Source organism: Thermobia domestica, chromosome 17 (assembly GCF_964235325.1).
Source record: "Thermobia domestica chromosome 17, izTheDome1.hap1.1, whole genome shotgun sequence".
Taxonomy (NCBI): Eukaryota; Metazoa; Arthropoda; class Insecta; order Zygentoma; family Lepismatidae; genus Thermobia; species Thermobia domestica.
In genome coordinates this window covers 124,201,228-124,222,575 of record NC_137470.1, presented here as the reverse complement: position 1 = coordinate 124,222,575, position 21,348 = coordinate 124,201,228, and positions in this window count along the sequence as shown.

Below are 21,348 nucleotides of genomic sequence, written 5' to 3'. Positions count from 1 at the left end.
ATTATAATGTATTATTGTCTAGTTGAATTCTCATAATATAGAGTTTTATCGTGATCCATTTATAATTCTTTAAAGGAGCAGATATAAAAATAATAGAATGGAACACAAGATAAGGAAATTCAAATTACACAGTTTACTTTCGAAACTATCTTCATTTCCATTGTTATTTCTACGGCCAAATGCTCTTGTTACTTAACAGTTCCAAAGTGGAATTGGACTTAAAGAGAAGCGTAAAGCCATGTGTAATATTCCCTTAAGAATTCTTCTATCAGCATATATTTACAAGAAAAATGTCCGTTTTCAAGGGTCCATAGACCGTTCGATAATTATCGTAATATAATCACCTATTTATGCGTTACTCTCTTGAGGAAAGACAAATAATTTCAGGAAAACTGAAATTTCAAACAATTTGGACTATTTTGCAAGGGTTTCAATACTTCTCGGAGAACTGAAAACGCACATTCCGAAAATATAGTTACAACTACAAATTGATTTACTGGTGTAGTCATGTAGGTCGTGTATTATACGTCATTATCCTCAACATGGACATGCTTTCCGAACAAAACCATACACACATATATTCTGAATTCCTAGTTCTGGTTATATTCGTGAATATTTAAGAATATCCTGCCAAAATAGTGATGTGTTTACTTTTACACAAAATGGTGCACACTCGCGGCCCCAGAGGCCGGTTAAGGCACGAGAAATACCACGAATAGCCTTAAAAGACTGTCAGATTACTACAAGTAGGAATGGGCACGAGTCGAGTTTTCAGCCGAGGCAGAGAAATTTTCTGTATTCTAGTCACAGTTTTTAGGTCGATTTTCGAGTCAAATCGAGTTTGATACTTTGTTCACCCGTGCGGCTCCTTTTAGCTCATTTAGAGATCATAGATTTCTTTGTTTCGAAAACAAAAGCTATGAAAAAGTAAGCAGTAATGTGGAATAATTTTAGTGTTGCTCCCGAGAAAGGGCAATTCTCACATCTCGTCACATCCCGAAAACGAGACGAGACTACATTACCCTGAGACAATCCCAAATATAGTCTCATGAACATCGCTGCATGTAGCAAAATCAAGCTAAAATTTTGTAAATAGGATTTTTTCCCAGTAATTCGAGAAAATGCTAACACAGTGCTTACTAACCTGCGGATGAACTCGGAAGAATAGCGTGAAAATCTGTTACCGTAGAACCCTGATATTCCGCCACAAGGAGCCCTGACCCGGACACCGACGAACCAAGCGTAGGTATAGGCCATCATATTCCATGTTTCTACGCATGTGGGTTTCGTCCCCAAAGCTCCTCTCGGGGCTTCTCCCTCAGACTCTGAAGTAACTTTTTTAACTTCGAGAATTAGAAAACACTACTTTTTGTAACAGTTATCACTTAATATTTTCAAGTTGACCTCAGAAACACTATGACAGGGTTCTTTGGAGCATTTTTACAGAATTGAAACTTTTGAAACTGTTACACTTTATTCTCATCCATTTCCATCACATGCTTATAGTTATTTTTTTTTAGGCTGGCCTTTTGATTCACGGGTTACTAATACGAGTACCTTGAGAGCACTTCTTATATAAAATTTAAAACTAAGTTTGAAATTATATAAAACTTTTATTTTCATTCATTTTAAACCTAGTAGCACCAATTGAGTGCACGTGCACCCCAACTTCAATTTTTCATTTACTGTTCCCGTTTTTTTTGGTGGAGAAATGTACTTATTCAGAGCATTGTTTTCTGAACGCTACGTTTCTTTAAGAAAATATTCAGATCATTTCAACAAAGTGAACAAGGAATAAGTTTTTTTTTCTGTTGCAGTGCAGCTGCACCCCTGCTTGCTGCTTAACATTCTGCAACGATTTAATTTCTCAGGGATTTCCAACAATGTGTTACAGGCTTTGTGAAAAATGTTTTCAATATTATTAAAAACATCTGAAGTATGATTAGTTTCATGAACAACAAACGTCCATCTGCACACATTATCCCCATATATACAGTATATTATATAGGATGTGAGAGTACTGTATAAATATACGGTGCCCCATAAGTCTGTTTGCACAGGCCATCTAGATAGCGATTAAAGATATGAAAAAGTGATGAGACATAAGAGAGCAATGCTACTGGAAAGTATAGGCTTTCGGTCTAAAATGTTTCAATATTTCAAATTGAACCAAGCATCTGAGCTCTACAGTGGTGTAGCGCTCAATTAAAGAATAATGTAGCATTACCACGCCACGCCATTAATGGACAAAGTGAATGAAAGACGGGGTAGTTTGAAGTGTTCTGAACCACGAAAGATGAAAGATGGAAGAGACGAGCAAATGAAGGATGAAGGATCATATCCCACTTCAATGAAATGAAATGAAATCTTTGAGTTTTACGTCCCACGTTTATGCCGGTTAGGCTAAAGGAGACGGTGATGATGAGTAATGAATGAAATGGTGGAATGAAGAAAGTGGGAGGAAACGGGAGAACCCCGAGAAAACCCACGCACACGGTGTTTGTCCACCACAAAGTTCACTTGGCGGGGGCTGGGATTGAACCCGGGACCATCCCACTTCAATGTTCACGGCACTGGCGTCACCACAAACCTTAGTAATACATACGTTGATTCAACGTTGAAATTTCATTTATTGTGAAATGAATAAACCGTTTAATAGGCAGACATTTTCCCTTTATCCAACGATGGTGAACAGTACGAGTTAACATTTAACTACCAGTTGTTGTTCTGAAGACAAATTCTTTAATCTATTAGGTCACCTCTATTTAGATAGTAATGCTCATTGCTCAGTAGACAGATATTTCTTTTTCTATATTTTCGGTTATTAATCATAAGTAAATATTAACGTTTTAATAAACATATGTATAGTAAAATTCACCCTGTTTTAATTTAATTTTGTTTTGTATTTGCCCCTTCCTCTTGTTTGTGAGTAGTAACGGTACTGCCATGAATATTGAAGTCGTGTGTAATCACTCAGCCAGTGGAGTAGAGATCAGATCACTATGCCTGCCACGCGTTATTTAGTAGGTCGAGGTTGGCAAGAATCCATGCTCCGGTAGGACATCCTGACTGAGGGGTTTCCTGATTTATTCAGTCCCTCCAGGTGAATGCTGGGATGATAGTTACTCTTTTAGGCTAGAGCCGCTTTCTTTCTTAATCCTAGCCCAACCTAAAGGGCGAATGTGACCTCGGTGCTGAAGGTCCGAACTCCTCCTTGTATCCTTCCCTTGAACAAAGAAAATGCTCGCGTGTGATCCTTTCCCCTTCATATATCCGCCCATCCAGTGTACTTCAAACTACACTGGATTTGACTCGAGTCGAGTTGGATAAATTTTCCAAGCCGAGCTCTCCAGTGGAATTGAAAGAAAACTCTCTCGGACTCGCCATGTCCATCCCTAACTACAAGCCATCATGGCAGTAGATTCTGTCTTTTGGGAGAGTTTTGTTCCGATTCTTTGATTTCCATATTACTTTGTCTTTACCACTCCCAAATTTAATAATCGATTAAAAAGATAGAATTATGACATCGTTCTATTAACATCTAGCACTCCAGAATTTTCCGTGCCTTCGCAGTAGAAATTGAGATGAAATGTTTAGAATATGTGGAAGTTTATTTTCTGCGATTGTCAATTACACAGAAGTATTATTAGCGAGGAAAAGGGGGATTAGAAGGTCAACAGCCAGCCGGAAAAATGAAGGTGAAATCTTACGTCCCAAGGTTATTTCGGCTAGGCTAAAGAAGAGGGTGATTATGAGAAATAAATGAAATGGCAGAATGAGGAAAGTAAGAGGAAACGGGAGATTCACGAGGAAACGCACGCACACGGTGTTTGTCCACCACAAAGTTCACTTGGTGGAAGCAGGATTTGAACCCGGGACCCCATACACCAGAGGTGAACACTCTAGCACTGAGCCACCGCGGCCTCGAATAGCCAGACGCATTTCTTACGTGAGGGAGATATGAATACCGAGGGTGCAATAGCAAAGTCACCAAAGATTACAAGAAAGAGTTTATTTATTGCATACGGAATCTGGGCAGAATTTAAGCTCCTTTTACAAAACTTATGATATAAACTCACTTGGCTCATGAATATTTATGCTGTAACACACATGCCATTTGTGTACTGTAATAGAGATGCATATTACAGCACACAAATCCAAGACTAGAATGTTTTATCAGCAATACAAGAAAACTAGAAAATACAGCGGTACATAATTTAATTCAGTTACATACTTTATGTTTACAGAAAAATACAAAGTATTGATTTTAGAATACTTTGGTTTGAAATTCTTGAAATAGCAATATCCCTGAGGAACATATTTGCTATATCTACTAAGAAGCATATCAAGTATCACGCTTTATGCAAAAATAAGTAAAATGTGCTTTATTGTTCAAGATCAGTAATAAAGACATTAAAAGATACATTAAACGAATGTATTACATGGTCTCATCAACTACAGAATTATAATCCCAGTTTTCCAGCTATGTGATATATGAATGCTACGTCGTGAAAAAAGAATGACATAAAATAATAATATTAATAATAATATACAGTGAAACCTCATAATGACACCGATAAGATAAAATGTTGATTCAAAATTGTGTATACACCTTTGTAAGTTGGAAAGTATTGTACTGATTGCAATGGAATTTGCGCTATAGCTATTCTGGTTGACGCTTTTATCGGTGATATATTTTAAAACCTATAAAATATACCCATATTTTTAGAACATAGTAGAGAAAGAGAAGCTGTTGAAAATTCGACACACTAAGGAATTTGCTACATGCATCTAAATATTGCCTTTAGGAGTGTTAATAAGAATAATATCATAATTCATGTTACACAGACATTAATAATAACTTATACCAAACATACACACATCATGCCCAGAAAATTTAATAAAAAATATGAAAATAACGGAATGTAACACTCATAGACGCCGACTTGAAGAAAATATTGGGGGAGCCACTGGCGCAAATCCCGCAAGGATGAGAAGGACATGTCCCCCAGTCTTGGACCTGGGGAACAGTCCCCCAATAATCTGACGTAAAAAGTGCTTTTTGGGATAAGTGTTATGATTTGTGTCCGTCTGCCATAAAGGAATGTATGATGGAATTTATTTCTCTCATCTTATATATATATATATATATATATATATTAGAAAGAATCGTATTCAGTAGTAGTTCAAACTGAACTTCGTGCTGTAGTGCGTTTAGTAGTTTCATCAATATGTATTAATTCCACATCCGCTACTTGGGCACAAATTGCAATAAATGCCAGAGGAGAATATGTCCCTCTACTCATTCTGGAAAATTGTCCCAGCTGTCGGTACGGGCAAAAATCCCGGGGAAATTGGGAGACATGTCCCCCAACATTGGAACTGGAGGCTCCCCCAATAAACCGATTTGAAAAGTGCTTTTTGCAGATAAGTGTGATGATTTGTGTCCGACTGCCTCAAAGGAAAGTGAGATAAAATTGATTTATTTTGGCTTTTCCATTTTTAATGAAAATGAAGGTGTGCGACTGTGCGTGACGTAACCTGATGTGAAATCTTATCTCCTCCTCCCTCCTAGGCCTTAGCACACGAAAAGTATATAGACTACCCTACGTCAGTAGAACCCATCTTTTCAGTAAACGCGCATTTTATCTATTTGTAGTATCAGACTAGGCATCTACTCATGCTTCGTAAGTAAAGAAAAGAATTTAATTGCTGGAATATTATTCTCCGTAATTTTAAGGTTGCATCTGTTAACTAAAGTGTATATGATACGTGTCAGATTTCTATAACGATTTCTGTAATGCTGTTGAGATTATCATCATTTTGCTCAAATAAGAGTATTGTTGCGTCATACATAATTTTCTTTCTTCATAGTTTTGGGGAAGTCATTATTTATATTATTATAAAACAAGTGTCCAAAATTTTAACGTGGATAATTGTTGATGCCTAATTGGAAACATACCAATTATAAATATTCATGTATTAAGATTTCAGAATGCGTTCACGGCAGTGATTTGTAATACGGATGTGTACTACTACTACTTCATCTGCATCGCCTAATATATAATATACTCTACAACGTGTTCATCACAGAAATCAGATTCATCTACCGTAATATGAAAATCTTTGAGTTTTGTGTCCCATGGCTATGCTGGCTGTGCTAAAGGAGACTGTGATAATGAGAAATGAATGAAATGGTGGGACGAAGAAAGTGGGAGAAAACGGGAAAACCCCGAATAAACCCACGCACATGGTGTTTGACCACTACAAAGTGCACGTCGCGGGAGCAGGGTTTGAACCCGGGACCCGATGCACCAGAGGTGAACGGTCTACCACTGAGCCACTGCGGCCCTTTACCGTAATATGGATTTCATCTCCCTTCCCTAGAATAAGTCTCAAATCTGGCCACCTCGCAATGTTGCACATAACCAGTGGGGGCTTTAGGATTGTCTTTCGAGGGTCTACGCCCAACACAGGGAAGGAAGTGACAATTGCCCACCTGAGTTTGAGAATTAAATGTATTTTAATTTATGCATGAATTGAAATGTCAATGGCAAGAACTGCAGACCGATAAATCCTATATGGTATAATACAAAATCTTAGGAGTGAATCTCACCTTTTATTATATCCATAGAAGAAAAAGGAAGTATACTCTTGGAATACCTAATTTTCCAGGTTAATTATTCCCCCGTTTTGATTTTCTTTAATTCAAACATTTCCTTCTTTTTAAAATAACAAAACGATATTCCCGAACAATCGAGTTTTTGTTAATGAACAATTAACACCAAACAATCGAAAAGTGCTATACGAAACAAAACAATTCGCCAGGAACAATGGTTTCCGATTTGTTTGGGTGCGTGATGGAAAAGTGCTTCTAAGGAAAGACGAAACATCCCGAGTGAAACATATCAAAAAGCTAGAAGATCTACAAAACATGCAAAACTAAGTGGCTCAACAGGACTGTCAACTTCACTCAAGATGAAACAGGTAATTAATGAAATTTTCTTATACCAAAATATAGACACTAACATCTGTAATAATATAAACTCTTTTAATGAATTATTTAGTGATAAAACAGGAATCACGATTATTCAATTGAATATTAGAAGTGTTAGAAAAAAATTAGATGAATTTTTAGTATTGTTACAAAATATTGCTATAAATGTAGATATAATTGTCTTAACAGAAATATGGAAAAATGAAGCAACTTGTAACATTAGCATAAACGGATATCGCTGTTATTACACAAATAGGTCTTTAACACGTGCAGATGGTGTCATGATATTTGTAAACGAGCAAGTTGACATTGACAAGGTAACGGAACTAAATCTTGCTGACGCCACTGGAATGCGCTTACATTTAAACAATGCAGAAGGTTGTAACATAATAGCTATATATCGCACTCCAAGTGGTGATGAGAAAGCATTTCTACAATCACTAAATGATGAGCTTAAAAATTCATCAACTTGCTCTTTGCTTTTAGGTGATGTCAATCTAGATATATTAAGTGACAAATACTGTGAAAATATAGACACGTATTTAAACTTACTATATAGTCATGGTTATGTTTCATGCATAAATAAACACACTAGAGTTACAGAATATAGTAGGACTTGTATAGATCATATATTTTTAAAGTACCAAAGTCCACTGAATGTCACATCAGCTGTGTTGCAAACAAGTATAACTGACCACTTTCTCACTAGTATAAATGTTCCCATTACAATGCAAAAGAGGGAAAAAATGTCATATGAAAGAACAATTATAGATTATACTTTATTAAATGAAGAATTGAAAAAATGTAACTGGAATTTGGTAATACACAGTAATTGTGTTAATTCTGCAACCTCGAATTTCATCCAAATAATGAAAAATTGTATAAGTAATTCATGTATTAACAATAAAAATAAAAAAGTAAGTAGTAAATATCGCAAAATAAAACCATGGATAACAAAAGGATTAGTCAACTCTGTAAGAGAAAGAGATAGATTAAGTCGTTTAGTAATAAAAAACCAAAACGATTTAGAATTTAAGGAATATTACAGAAGGTATAGAAATAAACTTACACAATTAACCCTAGAATGGCAAGCATGTTAAGAGAAGCACTATTGGCAAGCATTAGTAAATATTACGACTATATTATAAAGTCAAATTTGGGTAAGGTTATGGAAAAAAACTAAATATTTTATACATATTCTGAAAGTTTATTTAGTACTCAATAAGATACCGTTGCTATATGACCTAAGTGAAAGAATACATTATACAAATATTTCAATATAAAAAAGTATTACATAATGATAAAGGAAAATGTAAATGAAAATATATGTGAACTAAATATATGTTTAACTTGACAAATTATGCGTAATTTGCTCAAAATTACTAAGTAAAGTAATAATACTAAGTCTTAGACATAAATTTGTGATATAACTTGGAAACAGAGTAGGCAAAGTCTACATTTGAAATTTAACTTTCTTCCGTGCATGCGACACACACCATACCTCGATGCTCGGCGCAAAACGGATGTCGGCATTGATCACAATAGTTTGCAGTTATGCGTCTTTTTTGATAAGGACAAATCTTGCATATTGTCCTTTTGTTTCTTGTCGGAGAATAGCAGGGACCTCTTCTGGAAGGCGCAGAACGTTGGTTATCATTGTCCTAATCTCAAGATGCTGATCTGAATATGAAGACTGTAACTGCTGGGGCAAAATTGAAGGGCATGGCTGCTGAATTGTAGATGAACGTTGTAACTGCACGGACGAAACTGAAGTGCTTTGCTGGTGAAGACATGATGACGAGAATGACCATTGTGATGACTTTGAATTTACTGGATGCTGGTCATCCGTAACATGTAATAAATCAGAAATAGATATTTTCAATCCCACACATGATTCATCATGCACTTTCGCTGGTCTTTTTCTTTTTTTCCGTTTTGGCCAAGTATCTTCAAACTCATCGTCAGATATCAGTTCATCTGAGGACGGTTCGTAAAAATCTGACCCAGAATAAGACAAAATGTTATCATGTAATTTACTGCCACTTTCCTCGGATTCATCACTAGATGTTATTGGAGACTTATCGTCTAACAATTTGGCTATTTCAGATGAACTTAACGCCATGTCATGCCTAAAAATATGGACATTTAAACATTTTCACCGCACAACCACCAAAACAAAATAAAAAAGTTAGTTAAGAAAAAGTAACACTACTGGCAAGCATTCGTAATTTTCACGACTACACCCTCAGATCAGGGGTAAAGAACGGACTCCAGCGGAAGCCGCTACCACACTGACCTTGAGATAGCATGGGGCGGGAATAGCCGAACTGTCAGAGTCGACAACGCAACAATTAATTAGTACCCGCCAAAAGTTTAACGCGCTTCGTAAAATTTACGAATGCTTGCCATTCTAGGGTTAATAAAAGAAGTTAAAAATGACTACTATAGAAAACAAATTACATTATGTAATAACAATGTTAGTAAATTATGGAAGGTAATAACAGATATTATAGATAAAAATGACAAAAAGTATATAGAAATAAATGAACTAAACACTATAAATGGTCTAGTAACGTTTGAACGTGATCCAATGTTAATAGTTGAAAGTTTTAATGAGCATTTTTCCAGTGTTGGCAAAAAAATAGTTAACAAAGAGATTGATGATAAAATAAATTTGAATTTGAATTCCCAAACTAAAGTAGTAAACTCTATATTCTTCACTCCAATCACTGAACAGGAAATTGAACGCTTCATAAATGAATTGTCGCCAAAAACAACATCTGGTATAGATGGATTATCAGCAAGTGTATTGAAACATACGAAATCAAATATATTAAAACCTTTGCAGTATATCTTTAACCTAAGCTTAGAAACAGGTGTATTTCCTGATGATTTTAAGACTGCTGTAATAAAACCTATATATAAAAAAGGAACAAAGGCTGATCCTAATAACTATAGACCTATATCAATCCTCAGTAACTGTGCTAAACTGTTAGAAAAATGTATGAAGAGAAGATTAGTTAATTTTCTTGAACAAAATAAATTCTTTTCTTCAAATCAATATGGATTTCAAAAAGGTAAATGTACTACCATGAGCAAAATAAATGACGCGTCTCTTTATTTTGAAGTTTTTTGAAAATATCTCCGTTTTCTTTATATGTTCGAAATTTCGGAAGGTTTCCCCAGCAGGACAGGTTAATAACAAACCCGTTTTTAATATTTGTGTTAGATATTAGCTTAAAATAAAGAAATTAGAAGCAAAAAACATTAAATCGACAGAAATCTCGAGAATTACCAACTCTGCTAAAGTGGGAAAATTTCAAGAACACGAGGGAATTCTGCATTTCAACACGAAGCAGCGACATCTATGTCATTGAGAGAAATGTGGATTAAATCTACAAACTAAACTTTTAACGAATATTTCTAGTATGTCTTATTATATGCATTATCTGCAAACTCCAAATATATGAACATATGCTAAGTATTAACATAAAGATAGAGCAAATAGTGGAAATTATCTATGGAAAAGGACGAATTGGTAGGACGATCGTAATGAAATATCGTCTTTACCGGAACAGGATCATTTCACGTAAAGAAACAAATAGCTCAGTTAGTTAAAGCAACGAGTCTGTATACCGAAGGTAGACGGTTCGAATCCCGTGGATGTACTGTTGTCAATTTTATCACTAAGGTTATTTTATTTATTTTTTGTTTGGGAAAGAATCAAATTGTAACATATGTGTAAAACTCATGACGATACCAAAAAAAAAAAAAAGAGAGAGAGAAAACATCGTCGCATTTGCATTAGTGTCTCTAATTTTTGTTTGCAAACAGATTCGTAATTATTTCCCCTGTGCTCACTGCTCACCATATACTCGCTGGCGCATAACGAATGTTTCCCAGTAAATGTTAATTCTAATTTGGAGAATTTTATAAAGTTTCACAATATTTCTCACTAGATAGTCTTCTATCTACGTGTTTGTATATTTTGATAACAGATTTCCCTATTAAATGTTTAATTTTCCCTAGATGTTTAATTACGGAAAAGTTTTACAATGTATTTGTATTGAATTGAAATTGTTTTGAATTTACTACATAAGGTAAGTAGACCGAAGGAGGAGAACTCAAGTAATTGATATTCTACGTAAAAGCAACCTATTGTAGAATGATGATGCTTCTTACCTTCAGCACATAATCTTTACGTTAGAGAGTCAGACAGAGAAAAATCCTGGTTTTTACTCCTCTATGACCACCCATCTTAAACCTCTACATATCATTGTTCGTCTCACAAAATTTCGGTGCTCCAAAACATTCAAATAATAATAATAATAATAATAATAATAATAATAATAATAATAATAATAATAATAATAATAATAATAATAATAATAATCCTGAATATGCCATCCTTACATAATGTAGGATATCTTAGTTTCCTAGTTTAAATCTTAAATATCTTAGTTTAAAATGCTTTCTTTAGTAATTATTTGAGCAACCATGTAGGAGGGGGTACGACTTTTTATTTTGCCCCTCTCATTTCAGTAGCCTTTCAACAGAAAGTAATTTTTGATAAGCAGGACAGACAAAATGAATAAGAAATATATTTACAGCATCCTCTCCCCTTTCATGATTGGAATATCACGTAATATTTTTTATTCTACGAAAGATGGCCCTGTGCGGTTAGGAGTAGGTAACTAAAAAAATACCTAATATATAGCGCCCCTTGATTGTAATATTACCGCTTCTTTATTTGTACGAGGGAGTCCCTACACAATCAAGGGTGACAAAAAGAATAGGAAGAGTGTCTATTGATTCCAGTGGTGAATCCAGCACGAACTCCTGGGGGAGGGGAGGGGAAGTGAAACATTCTTTTGATGATGTGAAGCTGTCACAAATTACCACTTAACTAAACTAAACAATAGTGGGGGGAACTGGAACCCAGTCAGTTTAAATTGATGTAAAAGTTTAATTTTTGGATTCATATTAAAGTTTTGGTTTCAAATGAGAATTTCAGTCCAAGTGGTCAATGATCAAATCTCGTGGGGCTCTTCAGTGTAGGCTAATACGGCCCCCTTATGAGAAAAGGCAAAATTATTAACATGTTTATAATTTTCGAATTTTTCGTCTATTTTAAAGAAATATTTTGCTTGGTATTAAAGTGTTGGTTCCAAATGACAAACTCAGTCCGAGTGGACAATGATCAAATCTCCGGGGGATGTCTTCAGTATAGGGGGCTACGGCTCCCTTATGGGAAAAGGCAAAAATATGAAAATGCTTATAACTTCCGAATTTTCCGTCTATTTTAAAGAAATTATTGGCTTCATATTAAAGTCTTGGCTTCAAATGACAATTTCAGTCCGTGTGGACAATGATCAAATCTCGGAGGGCTCTTCGGTGTAGGGGTTTCGGCTTCTTTATGGGACAAGATTCACGTAGTTGATATTGCAAAATTGTTTTGTATATATAAGTGGAAACTTGCACCATTTGGTTAATTTTACCTCTTATGTTTTGCAGATTCATATTCCAAGCAATAGTTACTTCGCAGAGCTAAAAGAAGGCACTTACTAGTTTCATTAAAATGAAATGTCTTTTATGAGAGGAGCAGACGAACGAACAGGCACCCAAACGTTGGTTGAGTCGTACGGTTGAAACTCGTTAAGCTCGCTTCAATTATTATTATTATTATTATTATTATTATTATTAATAGTAATAATAATAATAATAATAATAATAATAATAATAATAATAATAATAATAATAATAATAATAAAGCATTGCAGGGACCTTTGGTGCAGGGGGTCCGTGGCTCGATTCCACTTCGTGCCAAGTGAAATTTGAGGTGGACAAATACCGTGTGCATGGGTATGTGTTTTCTTGAGATTTTCCATTTTCCTCCCACTTTCTTCATTTCACCATTTCATTCATCATCATTCTCCCTTAGCGTAGGTGCATAATCGTCCAACGTTAAACTAGATATTGCAATTTCAATAATAATAATAATAAAAATTAATTCAACTGAAAGGACTGTAATTTATGTGGACAGCAATTATCATAAATATGCAACCATTATAAAAACAATGCTTTGAGTAGAAAGATAATCCTTCCCAGGTGTTAACGAATGCGCACGAGATAAGACATGTCTCGAGAAAGGGACAAGACGCGCTTTGTGACATCCAAGATAATACGAGGCAAATGTTTTGGACACGAGATAGCTTGTAAAATGTCTCGTCTTGTCTGGAATGTCTCGAAAACAAGTCTAAGTTTTAAAATTATTTTTCAAGATCTATTCTCTCAGAAGTAGTTCTCTGCCTTAAAATTAATAACGACATTTGTGATTTTAAAAAAAGATAAACAATGCCTAAAGTTAATAGTTAACTTTTCGAATAGAAGCTTCATTAAGGGTGAACCTGAAAGATGTCCACAAACTTCGGGAGGTGATTCGTGACATCAAAAGGAGACAAATGGTCCTCTTGCAGTTTTCGAATTCAGCTTCGTTGTCGAGATACAGGGTTGCCAACTGGTCGTGTTTGAGAAACTCACTGGGAATAAATTCAAGTCCAAGAATAAACTACTACTCATATATTTTTCAGGTCAATTGACTTATACCATGTTGTAAGGTCAAATATTTATTTATGAAGTGTGTACAAAATTCGCCAGGGTCTTTTCTGAGAAAATCGTCGAGAAAAAGTCACCTCCAAGAGTAAACTACCCCTCGTAAATTTTTCTAAGAGAAATATCTGATACTGCAATATAGGGTTGTTAATTAAATATTGATTAATGAAAAATAAACAAAATTGTTAAAACCATTTTGGAGAAAATAGCGTTTTTCGATTTTCGGCTGTTTGTAAACCACACTTATTTTAGGTGGTAGGAAAAAATGGAAAAGCTCCTGTAAGAATACTAAGTAAACCCTAAGTTTAAAATTTGGTGTAGATAAGTTGAACGGTATGGCCTCTACGCGAGTGCATATAAAAGTGTGCCGAACGGACGGACCGGAAGGACGGGTGTCGAAAAGTCACATTTTCGGTATGTAGACGCCATGAAACATGTAAATCCGTTGAAATCTGAATTTGATATTATTTTCACAATCACTATATTTTCTTCTCTCTTTTGTCGCTCGAAAAAGAAAAGCCTGAGTTTACCACAAAAAGCTAGGGAGTTTCTCAAAAAATATTCAATTACAGGGCCACCGCAAACTTTTTCCATTCAATTTCTTAACTGTGTTAGGCCGCAGTTGTTACTGAAGTGTGTATTTGGATAATACGAATAAAATTATCGTATTATTCAAATACATCGAATGTCAGATTATCGAATAAAAAACTTCGATTGAAGAAAATTCATACTACAAAACTAACTCACACTTTGAGCACATTTTCATTAGACATATAATAGACCAATTAATGCAATCATTGTTTATGAAATATGAAAAAAATCAAATGAGTCACTTTGGGAAAGTCGTTCAAAAAGAACACGTCAGGAGTAACCTACCTCTTGTGAATTGTTTCGAACAATGAGTTAAGATATACTTTTGGTTATTAATGAAATATTTATTTGCGAAATTTGAACAAAATCGCCTGTCGTTCGAGAAAATTGTCGGGGAAAAAACCTTGACCCCAAAAATAAACTATCCGTTGTAATTGTTTTTCATAGAAATGACTAATACTAAAATATAGGGTTATTAATGAAATACTTATTTATGAATTATCAATAAAATTGTCCACGTAAGCTTTGAGAAAATCGTGAGGGAAAAATAACTCCCCCGAATAAACTCTCTCTTGAGGATTCTTTCAGGGTAAGCGAGTTATTCCATATTACTAGGTTTTTAATGAAATATTTATTTCTGAGTACGAACAAAATTGCTTGACTCATTTTTGAGAAAACCATGGAGGAAAAACACCCCCAAGAGTAAACTACACCTCGCATATTTTTTCAGGACAAACGAGTTTTGCCATATTGTTCGGTTATTAACGAAATATTTATTTTTGAAATATGAATAAACTCTTTTGAGTCGTTTTTGAGAAAATCGCCCAGACAACACTCCACCAAGAATAAACTACCCCTCGCATTTTTTTAGGACAAACGAGTTATGCCATATTGATAAGTTATTAATGAAATCTTTATTTATGAAATATGAACGAAAACATTTGAGTCCATTTTGAGAAAATCACTGAGAAAAAACTCACCCCTTAGTATAAACTACCCCTTGTAGATTTTTCTCAGATAAATGCCTTATACCACAAAATAGGGTTGCTAATTAAATATTGATTTATAAAAAAAGAAAGATAACAAGATCGTTAGAGCCGGTTATGAGAAAATATCTTTTTTTTATTTTCATCGTACAGGAAACTACCCTTGTTTTGAGAGTAGGAGGGAAATAAAAAAACTATAGGAAATACTATGAAAATCTTAAACTAAAATTTGGTGCAGATAAGTTGAACATACCGTAAGTTTTTCAACTAATTTACGGTATGTTCAAGTATGGCTTCTAGGCGAGGTATGGCTTCAGGTATGGCTTCTAGGCGAGTGCACAGAAAAGTGTAGCGAACGGACGGACGAACTGATGGACATGTATCGAAAAATAACTTTTTCGGTGTTAGGGGCTATAATACGTGTAAATTCGTTGAAATCTCAAATTTGATTTTTTTTTCGAACACCATACTTTTTCTCTCATTTGTCACTTCAAAGTAAAAAGAACTCAGAACTACAGATAAAAGACACCTACTTTTACACATAGACATTTATTGATTTAAAACTGTTTTAGTTTGTGTCATTTCACTTCTAATTGAAAGGTTTTACAATGATTAACGGCATACCAATGACGAGACGGAAGTTTTCAGGAAGTAAATGCATTCAGAAGTCTAGACTGCATTACAGCCTGTTTTTATTTCTGCAATTGTTAACAGCTGTAATTTCGTCCAAACGCTGCATGAAATAGTTTTTGGTTGACGTCATTGTATTACTATTTTAGTATTGTTCTCTTCAGACTTGGTTGAAGTTTTGTCTTAACGGTTATACATTTTTTCTTTCTTATTTCATCGTTACACATAAGAACAAAATGTTGTGGTGAGTGGATAGATTCGAACCTACGAACATTGAGTTTATATTCTTCCAACACTTTACCAATGGACCAAGCTTTGTCTTCACGTTAACGCCCGGTTACAGGGTTTACTACGATTTAAATAAAATGGCTGGCTGTTAGAATTCCCTGCTCACATATTTCGATAAATAATTTTCATTGCTTCGTAGATACGTAGAGCAATGTTTAGATACATATTTTAGGAGAGTGAATTTAGGTGTATATAATAATTTCATGCCAGGTAAAACGAGATAAGTTTTGATAAAATGTTTCATATGTAGTTCTCAATAATAAGCTTGCTGTTCGGAGTGAAGTTCCAAGGTTCAGCATTGCCTAGCAGTTTTTGCTATTAATATCCCTTCTAAAAATATAGGCAATGGACAAAAGTTAGCCCGTGTTGAAGCTTTTTGCTCCTAATTTAGTTATTTTACTTATTTAAGGAATATATTGAAAATTGTCAGCAGGCACGTATGCAGTAATTTATTTCGGGAGAAGTCCGACTTCAATATTAGGATAAATTATAATAAAATTTAAAAGATAATCCTTAAATTTAGGCTAAATTTACAGAGAAGTTGGAATTTCAGAGGGGAGTCCGGACCACCTGGACCCACCCCTAAATGCGTCCTTGTTTGTCAGTAACGTTTCCTCATTTTGAAACCCTCAAAAGCTTCGGATATATAAAGGAAAACGAGTTATTTTCGATAAAATATCACTTCAGAAGACGCGACAGTTTTATTGCACATGGTGGTATCCCAAGTTCACAAGGACAAGAATTCATTAATTTTGATTCTCTGTCATTGTGCTCTATCGAAAGAATAGGTTTGTAACATATTACTCCTACGAACAAGCATGACTGGCAGATAGGAATACTGAACACAACTCCAGAGAAATGCATGCTGAACTTACGTTTATAGCTACGCTTTGGTGATTTGCCCTCAAGGTCAATCGAGTGGTAATTCAGTCCCGTCTCTGTTCTTAAGCCATGTTCGTATTACTTCGAACAGTTTTGATAATGAAAAGCATGCCTCTTAATATAACAGACTTCTTTCGCGTAAGAAATCGAAACTCAGTTGGTCAGAGCAACTAGTCTGTAAGAATTAGGTTGTTAGTTAGTTAGGAGCCCAGTACGAGTAAGGGTTTTTATTACTATTGTTTTTATCTTTTTTATGTGAGGAAAAATCAAATTGTGACATCGCGATATCAAATGTATTTGATTAGGTAGCTTTGTCTTAGCTAAACTTTAAACATCAGTAACCGTCGAAATTATTTCACCAACTGATCACTTACTGAACATTTCAAACACGTCAAACCAGTGGCATAACATGAAGGTTAACCTCTCCTCCGCAGTCCTTAGTTATGCGTCCGTACTTTCAAGGGCGGACTAAGGGCCGGGCGACTGCCCGGGGCGCCAGAGAAAGAGGGGCACCAAAACGAGCCTCAAAAAGTAAATTTTATAATGTGTTTTCTACTGACGTTTTTGGTTTATATTCTTGTAAAGTAGTGGCAATTACATGATCTTTTTCCATTTCACTATGGAAGAAGAGAGTTTCATAGTACTAAGGGGGCTGTATCGAAAAATTGAGAGATGGCATGTAGAATAAAGAGTGCCGGGAATTAAGAATTGTTTGTTTGTTTGCTTGAGTTTAGCGTTCCACGGTTATGCCTTAATGGGCAAGGGAGATGTGGATACTAATTATAGTGGAATCCGAACCACTTTTATCGTTCAACTGTAATCCACCGGGAATTGGACCCGGTACCACAGAAGGCAGGCGTGCTAGCCACTAGACCAGGGGGGTGGAGTTGGTATTGTTTATAGCGGGCCATATTCTTTGTGAACTTTTCCTAGGTAATGGATTTCTTTTTGAAAATGGGTTTAAAACAGGGGCGTCATTTAGGGAGGGCAGGGAGGGGCATTTGCCCCCCGTGAGTTTGAGATGTATATAGATTTTATCATTAGAATAGTAGTAAATCAGTGAAAAACGCGAAATTTTACTTATATCAAGAGGTCTTGCCCCCCCCCCCCCAAAGCAAAATCTGAAATGACGCTCCTGGTTTAAACTATTAAAAATACTATGATAAAATGTAAAATATAGGCTACTACTAGGGGAAGGGCGCCAAAAAGTCACTTTGCCCGTGTGAAAATTTGGCCTGCTCCGCCCCTGCGTACTTTCTGTATATTTTTTGGCCTTGCAGCTTGTGCGGTCCCCACGCCACATTGTTGCGGGTGCGCTATTTACGCCTACCCTTCGAACGTAATTCAATAACTGTTTAAGAAATTCTACCATCAGCGTGAAAACGGGAATATATTTTTCTAATAGTCCCATAGAACTTTCACTCAGAATGCCAGATGCAATTTTTCAGAGTGGGCTCTGGCTAAGTAGAAGGAAGATCTGTTTCCTAAGTAAGTTCATTTCAGAAAGTTTGCTATTTCTTTAACAGTGATGTAAATAAATATACTTATCGTTATTAGCTCGACACCAAACCATCCTGGACAAATCCCTCTAGAACAATGATCGGCAAAAGTTATTCTGCATAATTTTATAAGCGACTCAAGGGTGAAACACTTGTTAACGAAAGCAATGTTGTGTATATACTGCCTTGTTTCTGACAAAATATAAAGTCTTTTGTAATCTTTAGACACTTTTCCTATTCTTTTTTGTCACCCTTGGTTGTGTATGGAAGCCTCGAACAAATAAAGAAGAGGTAATATTACAGTTAAGGGGCGCTATAAATATATTAGGTATTTCTTTTGTTACCTAACCATAACGGCCTAGGGTCGTCTTCAGTAGAATAAAAAATGCTACGTGATATTACATTCACGAACGAGGAAAGGATGCTCTAAATATATTTCTTATTCATTTTGTCTGCCCTGCTTCTCAGAAATTATATACCTTCTGTTGGAGGGTGCTGAAAAGAGAGGAGGGGAAATAAAACGTCGTGCCCACTCATACATTTTAAATTTTGTGACGTGGTTGCTCAAATTATTACTAAAGAAAGCACTTTAAACTAAGATGTGTAAAGTTATAACATTATGTAAGGGTGGCATATTCATTATTAATAATAATAATAATAATAATAATAATAATAATAATAATAATAATAATAATAATAATAATAATAATAATAATAATAATAAATATGAATGTCTTTGGAGAGCCGAAATTATGTGACACGAACAATGATATGTAGAGGTTTAAGATGGGTGGTCATAGAGGAGGAAAAACCAGGATTTTTCTCTCTCTGACTCTCTAACGTTAAGATTATGTGCTGAAGGTAAGAAGCATCATCATTCTACAATAGGTTGCTTTTACGTAGAATATCTATTACTTGAGCTCCCCTCCTTTGGGCAACTTTGCTTATGTAGTAAATTCAAAACAATTTCAATTTAAGACAAATACTTATAGAGAAAATTAAACATTTAATAGGGAAATCTGTTATCAAAATATCCAAACACGTAGATAGAAGACTATGTAGTGAGAAACATTGTGAAACTATAAAATTCTCCAAATTAGAATTAACATTTACTGGAAAACATTCGTTATGCATCAGTGAGCACAGGGGAAATAATTACGAATCTGTTTGCAAACAAAAATTAGAGACACTAATGCAAATGCGACGATGTTTTCTCTCTCTCTTTTTTTTTTTTGGTATCGTCATGAGTTTTACACATATGTTACAATTTGATTCTTTCCCAAACAAAAAATAAATAAAATAACCTTAGTGATAAAAATGACAACAGTACTTCCACGGGATTCGAACCGTCTACCTTCGGTATACAAACTCGTTGCTTTACCTAACTGAGCTATTTGCTCTCTTACGTAAGCTGAACCTGTTCTACAGTAAAGACGATTTTTCATTACGATTGGGCTAACAATTCGTCTTTTTCCATAGGTAATTTCCACTATTTGCACTATCTATACGTTAATACTTAGCATAGATTCATATATTTGGAGTTCGCTGATAATGCATATAATAAGACATACTAGAAATATTTCGTTAAAATTTTCGTTTGTAGATCTAATCCACGCTTCTCTCAATGACATAGATGTCGTTGCTTCGTGTTGAACTGCAGAATTCCCTCGCGTTCTTGAAAATTTCCCACTTTAGCGGAGTTGGTAATTCTCGAGATTTCTGTCGATTTAATGTTTTTTGCTTCTAATTTCTTTATTTTAAGCTAATATCTAACACAAATATTAAAAACGGGTTTGTTATTAACCTGTCCTGCTGGGGAAACCTTCCGAAATTTCGAACATATAAAGAAAACGGAGATATTTTCAAAAAACTTCAAAATAAAGAGACGCGTCATTTATTTTGCTCATGGTAGTACATCAGATGCAGTATACAATTTAACAGAGATTGTTTGTAAAAATGTTGATAAAGCTGAAAAAGTAATAGCAGTTTTCCTAGACCTAGCTAAAGCATTCGACACAATATCACACAAAATTCTCTTAAATAAACTAGAAAGATGTGGAATAAGGGGTATATCGCTATCTTGGTTTAACAGTTATTTGAAAGACAGAAAACAGGCCGTCCAAATAGGTAATTTTCAAAGCAATTATTTATATGTAAAACAAGGAGTCCCTCAAGGAACTGTATTAGGCCCAATATTATTTTTAATTTATATAAATGATTTGTGTAATTTAAAAATGGACGGGCATATACAATCATTTGCTGATGACACCTCACTTATATTTACTGGTAAAACATGGACAGATGTATTTTAAAAAACTGAAGCAGAAATGAAGAAAGTAAAACAATGGCTTGATAATAATCAGTTAGTATTAAATGCTGAAAAAACCAGGTATATAACGTTTTCACCAACTTTAACAGGACAGCCAGAAAACATGTCACTTAAATTGCATCATTGTCAAAATATTGAAAAATGTAACTGTAGTCCTCTTATTAGTGAAAATAAAGTAAAATACTTAGGTATATTTATTGACAAGCATCTAAAATGGTCTTCTCATATTACACATATCGCCACGATACTAAGAAAATTATTATATAAATTTGTTCAATTACGAAACATTGTAAGCATAAAAATATTACGAACTGTATATTATGCTCTTGTAAATAGTATACTTACATACGGTATATTAATTTGGGGAGCTGCTTACCCTACTCATTTAAAACCTCTGATTGTTCAGCAAAATAATATTGTAAGAATATGTTTAAAAAAGGGACTTGAGAGTAGACTAGATAGAATCTATGACCAATTCTCAGTATTACCACTTTCAAAATTATATTTGCAGAAGGTATTAATATATGTTAAAAA